We start from the raw sequence: 7,066 nt of genomic DNA on the forward strand, positions 1-7,066 counted from the left end.
CCTTGAGAGGCGTGACTCTTCTCCGACCTTAAAGGCCCACACCAGGGACCCGCCCAGGTTCGGTGGTTCTGTTAGGTTTCGATAAGATGTGAGCTCTAATGCTCCAGAACATCCTAAGTTTGTGCACCAGGCCTTCGGCCTCGACCTTTCCATTCATCAAGATCCTCTGACTCAAAACTGGTTCTTTTCATCGACCAACTTCAGCAAGGATCACTGGGACTTTCAGATTGCATCAAGCCTTTCTTTCAGACAGACGAGACTTGCAGGTATCCAAACTTAGTCTTATTAATTGATACATTAGGTATCATTTTCACCTAGTTACAAAGGTGTGTTTGAACTAAGAATCTGATTTTCCCTCAGGTGTAAATCTGCTGAATATGCATTAAGCATTAGTATTTCAAATGAGTTAAACCTGTATCCTGTCTTCTGAGTAACATTGAGAATATCACTATATATTGTTGCAACACCGCCGCCACGACCAGTCTGACGGGGCTCATGCTTATAATAGTAGCTTGGTGGAGTAGACTCATTTAGACCAATATAATCATTAGGTTTTAGCCAGGTTTCAGTCAAGCAGAGTACATCAAAACGATTATCTGTGATCATTTCATTTACAATAACTGCTTTGGGTGAGAGTGATCTAATGTTTAGGAGCCCAAACTTTAAAAATTGTTTTTGTTCATTTATTTAAAATTTTTCTGGTTTAATCACGATCAGATTTTTTCTAGATCCTGCATTAAATTTATATTTTGACCTCACTATTCGGGGAACAGACACAGTCTTTATAGATTGTACAGCGCAAGTACGTCTATCATTTAAGCGGGTAGAACACAAGTCATCAGGGCAGTTATTTGAGATTTGACTTACTAGTCATATGGAGCCTGTGAAGGGCCCGGTTCACGACGCACAGGTCCAAGATAGGTCTCAACCCACCGCCTTTCTTGGGTACAATGAAGTTAGGGCTGTAAAACCCCGACCTCATATCGGCTGCAGGAACCGGCTCTATCGCGTCCTTCGCCAGTAGGACTGCGATCTCTGCACGCAAGACAGGGGCATCTGCTGCTTTCACTGACGTAAAGTGGACGCCCCTGAACTTGGGAGGGCGCCGGGTGAACTGAATCGCGTAGCCGAGCCTGACGGTTCGACGGAGCCATCGAGACGGGCTGGGTAGCTCTAGCCAGGCTCTCAGACACCGCACAAGTGGCATCAACAGAACTACAGGCGTACCCGCAGTGGGGCAGCGCGGAAGAACGCAGGGACCCGGCCCAGGCGTCTCTTTGCCGGTCCGAGGCAGGGTCTGGGTGTGTGTAACACTGACCTGCGTTTGAGCAGAGGGTGCGTGGGTAGTCCGATGGTTCATCCTCCCGATCCATGAGCTGGATGCAATATTCACATGCCAATGTGCATTGGCTTGTTTAGTTTACACTCGAAGTGGATTGGTCTCTCTAAGCGAGATCCCAATTTCGTCGGTCATCCGACGTGACGTCGAGAGTGACCGACTGAAAGGAAACTACACACTAGACAAACGCAGCCAAGGTGAATACATCTCAATTTTCAGTCAATTAATGAATTAATACACATGAAACAATTATATTTTATTTACTGAAAACAGGAAACATGAATAAATGAGTAAACGAATAAGAATAAGAATAAAAGAAAGGATACATTCTTTATGATGTATCCTCTTGCGTGGCCTCCTGGGATAGAAAAGTATCCATCGACGAGCACTCAAGAAGCTGGGCAGAAGCAGTAGGACATCCGGGAACTTCTCGACTACTCTTTTATGAATACTAAGGATTCGGACATACTTATTCGCTCGCCTACTGCTTTTCGCCTACTATATAGTAGAGAAGTAGGCGGTTTCGGACGCAGACACAGTCTTTATCTCCGTGTTTCCTCGTTCCTCGCTCCTTGCCTCTCGAGAAGTGTGACGGTGGTTTTTTTTAAATTTTTTTATTGATAGGACAGAGAATTCCGGAAAAGACCAGAGCCAGACCCATAATCAGGTCTCCCACATGCAACACATTGGAGCATGTTCATTACCCACCAGGCCACTTCAACAATGTTACAGTTGACACTGTAATTTGTGACCTTTTTAAATTGTAAAATCAAACAGAAAAGCCCAAAAATTGAATGGCATGCCTTGTGTAAATTCACGTCTGTGACATGTTTATCTAGCAGGTAACAAAGGAGCAAAACAAAAGATTAACACTGTGGCAAGGGGACAGGTCCCAAAACTCATACATTTAATGAGAGAAACAGGATTTATCAGCTTTCCCAGCTGTGAGAGAAATAGTGTTAATCAGACTCTGCCAGTGAGAAAATCCCAACTTTAATTTTACACAGCTGTTTTTAGCATATTTGAGAAGCACAGTCTTGCCAAGAGCAAATCAAACAGACTTTTGGTGAAAAGGGCTTGCTATTTTAGCCCTGTACTGTTCGGCAGTGATGGCTGAGCTCCTAAACCTCATTACAGTTATTAAAGGAGCTTTTAGTCTTAATCCATTCCTCACCTTTTTAATTAAGTTTAATATTACCATGCATGTATGTACCATATGTTTAATTGTTTAAAGGCTGGAGGAACATTAGAGGGACTTAAATATTAGCATATGATCACATATAAACAGAATGTAAGAAATCCATGCAGGAATTCAGCATATATTTATCATGGAGTTTTAAAGAACTACATGGAAATAACAGCAGCAGATGGAAATACAAAATCTCAATAGGCATGCAACACCAAAATACCCTTATAGTTAGCTTTACCAGCATATACTACAATTTATGTACAAGTCTTTAAAGGGACATTCAGCATTCTATCAAACAAGAGAGAATGGCAGGCAGATATTACAAACCGAAAACTTGTCATTTTCACCCAAACATTCAACGGTGTCATATTTAAAATATTTCTCAGGAAGAGCTTTAAGTAAGTGCCACTTGGGTATAAATGAACTTGGACTGCTCTGCGCTTCTCATATGAGACTGTTGTCCAGGGAGCTTTTCCTCTTTGAAAGCTTACAGAGAGAGGGTGACAGAAAAACAGAGAGAGAGAGAAAAAATAGACTCTGATTTACTAATGTTTGGGTGAAAATATATCTGAGCTCATATATTAACATCTACTAGACTATCAAGGATTAAGTGTTCGAGATTAATATGTGCTTTATAAGCTCTAATAAATAGCTAATATGCTAGTCATATGCAGATTAGTTAATAGTGAGCATTGGTCCTTAAAATAATATTCATATGTATACACACCATTCAAAGGTTTGGGGTCAGTAAGTCTCTTATGCTCACAAGACTGCATTTATTTGATCAAAAATACAATAAAACTAGTAATATTTTGAAATATAATGATAATTTAAAATTACTTTTGGTAACAATTTATTTTAATGTCCTTGTTACACATTACATGTACTTACTGTAATAATAACAGTACATTATGCAAAAATACTTTCAACTAAATCAAACTCTATTCATAAACTTATAGTAATTACATGTTCTTACTTAATATTATTCAGTCATTAAATGTATAGTTAGACTATTATATATTAATGTAATTTATTCCTGTGATGGCAAAGCAGAATTTTCAATTTTCAGAATTTTTTTTTTTTAAGAGTTGTGCTGCTTAATATTTTGTAGAAACCATGATACATTTTTTTCAGGATTCTCATAGCAGCATCATATCACTGTTGGAGATCTAATATTGGAAGTTAGTTGATTCAGTGTATTTGATATTAGCGATTTCCAAAATGCATTTTTCCAAGTTTGTAATAATTTGTAGATGGTCAATTTATATGGTCAAAGTATATTGTACAGAGTATGCAGTCAATGGTATTTCCACACATGAGAGGCAGTGTGATCTGTGCCAACATAACGAGACCCACTAGTGGAAACTAATTTTTAGTCTTATGCTTTCCATGGTTTAATATATAGAGAAAGAAATCATATCTGAATAATGAAACGCTGTAGCCGCAGTGTGATTCTCATGATCAAGTTTGACACGCTGTCTGCCGCATCTCTACCATTCAAAATGAACTTGTTGCCACGTATCATGTAAAATGCCCTTATAAGTAGCATTTAGGGTTTTCTTAGCTTTCTCATTAATGGTAGCTTGCTGTATACTGTATTTATTTACATTACAAATGAATCTTTTGATTTGCACTCTTTCAGCTTCTAATGGAAGATGCCCTCAAAACACTTGTACAGCTAATGACAGAGAGATCTGCAAGCAGCTCCATCATCTCACCCTCACTTGTGTGGACTCGAACAAATGAGAAAAAATTATTTATGATGTTTAAAGATGCTTGCCATGTAAAACCAGTACACAATTTCTTTTAAAGAACAACTTTTGTAAATTCAAGGTACTTCAATTTTTTTGTTTGTTTTGTTAAATTGAGTATAAAAATAACAGATTTTAAACAAATCATTTGATTCTAGAGTACTTCCTTATCTGTGCATCTAGTTAAGGACAACACATTTTGTGCTGCTTTTAACTCAAACAGTGTGTTAACACAGAAAGTGTTTTAACAGGGTTAACAGATTGGTTGAGTTAAAAGTAACAAAATGTGTTGTCTTTAACTAGATGTTATTTTACATATCTGTTTTAAGAGTGTGTTTTAGTCAAATATGTGTAGGCAAATACTGCAGTTTAACACAATGTGAAAAAATATATATATTTAAAGAAATTTCAGAACATACACAAACATTGAGATATTGAATATCATCAAAAGACTGAATAACACTTTTGAGAAAATACTGCAAATCATCCACAATATGCCAGTGAAGCGCGTACACACATTAGTGCCATTTATCTGGGATCTTAGTGAATCACGGCCATAAATGCACAGAAGAGAAATCAGATTATCCAGATTGAAAAGAAACAGGGGGAAGAGGATGACGAAGAGGAGAGAGAATGATATGTGGAGCATTATACGTGAAGGTTTGCGTTCTGTGTGATCAGTGGTGCATTAGATAGAGGCAGGCAGGAGTGTTGAACAGATGTGTGACTTGGCCAGGCGTAACTGATTTTTGCCCTAACGCAACACTGTTCAAGAGACTTCTCTCTTCTTCTAAGATCTGAACCAGGATCTCTACAACGGCATTAGATGTTACCATGGTGATAAAAGTAGATTATGTTCAATGTCCATTCACAGGATCATTGCTGGCCACCATTGATTCTACACAATGAATAACGCATTCAAGAAAGTGAACAAAAGACTGGTTTATAATTGTCATATACTGTACCATTCTCTGTTTGAACAGTCTCTTTAACAAAGATTTAAAGAAAGAGAGAGTTTTGTATTCATATTTTCTACCTCTCTCCACTGCACAAAATCTTTCAGCAGAATTTCATGCTCCCACGCCCTTGCTTTATGTAATCTCCTTTATTTAATTTCAGCTCTAATTTGTCGTCCCTGCTTTATTACTGCCTGCTTTTCTGGTCGGCAAGAATTGTTTTCCTTACTTTGGTCGATGGAAAATGAGAATGACTTTTGGAGGCAGACTGACATTAGCATCATTCAATATTCACCAAAGGTCTCTCTCCACAGGAGGGGAGCAAACTGGCTGAGAACATTACTAACTCATTTCAGACATCTAACCCCACAACCCCCCAACCATAACCACCACCCTTTTTCTCTTATTTTGCTTATGTCGCCCACCCTGATCATAATTTTGTCAAACCTTATCATAAGTTTGTGGATTTATCCGTTCTCTAGCTCATGGCATTCAGAAATATTCTCGGTTCATTACAAGTCAAGCTGATTACAGCTAAAATATTTCTGAAACTACTTCTGACTTTTAAAAAAATTATAATAATGATAAAAAGAAAAAAACCAAGGTTACAACAAAGCACAAAGAACTTAAAAGCAGAAATGTGAAGTCTATAATTTTATAAAAAGCACTTACATGCATTATTCTGTTAAAACTTGTATGCTCTTTGAGCTGAAAAGCTGATTAAACAATTTTTAGTCATTTTATTGTTGATTGCCTTGCGTTGTCAGAGCAACAAAGTTGGCTCTAAATTTGGCTGTAACTTTACACAGAATTTGTTCAGACTAAAATATATAAAACATAAATATATATTGTTTTGTCTTGTGGCTGTACTATTGAAACTCTGAGTTTTAACATTTAAACAATTTTAACATTTATTTTTTAACAATGTGCCACAAATACTAACCTGACCTCAGATTTCATATTAATTTGAACAATGTGAATCCTACGAAAATGTACGGTTTTTATTAAAAAAAAGTAAACAAAAAATAAGTCCATCCCTAAACATAACCGTAAGCAGATCATACAAAATCATGCATATAAAATCATGCAAATTCATACGAATTAGCTACCAATTCGTCAAAATGTAAAATGCTTGTGAATCGTCACGAGATTGAGTTTCTTCCTTTAAAAACCAAGTCACATTTTTTATTTGTCAACTCCAAAGTGTCTTGTAGACTATTCATTTTTCCTTTAATTCTTTCAATCATATCCATTCTTATCTCATTAATAGAATTAAATTTATAAAGCTTAAGCCTATATGTTAGGTTGAAACAAAGTTTCTAGTTAATCCATCTAGGTCTGGTTGGCATTGTGTGTTTATCATCTGTCCTTGAGGGGGTCTATATACATTAAGTCAAAGGTTTAACGCACAGCTTCATGTCAAAAAGGCCTTTGTCCTTCTGCTACATCACATGTCATTATCACAACGGAATGAAGGTTTAATGGCCTCGTAAATGATGTCAGTGACTAGCATTGCCATTTTTTCCCCGGCTGTTGAGCTGGACAGAGTCCACACTGGCACATCTGCTCTGTGCAACTGGCCCATTAGCGCAGCCCTCAACTAGCGGTCAAGTATCCCATTCTGGCCACAAAAAAAAAAGAATACAGCACAGCCAAATGGTCTATCATTCTGTGTTAAAGCTAATTAACACTCTCACTCTCTCACTCTCTCACTCTCTCACTCTCTCACTCTCTCACTCTCTCACTCTCTCACTCTCTCACTCTCTCACTCTCTCACTCTCTCACTCTCTCACTCTCTCACTCTCTCACTCTCTCACTCTCTCACTCTCTC

This window comes from Sinocyclocheilus grahami, unplaced genomic scaffold (genome assembly GCF_001515645.1).
Source record: "Sinocyclocheilus grahami isolate Dianchi unplaced genomic scaffold, SAMN03320097.WGS_v1.1 scaffold371.1, whole genome shotgun sequence".
Taxonomy (NCBI): Eukaryota; Metazoa; Chordata; class Actinopteri; order Cypriniformes; family Cyprinidae; genus Sinocyclocheilus; species Sinocyclocheilus grahami.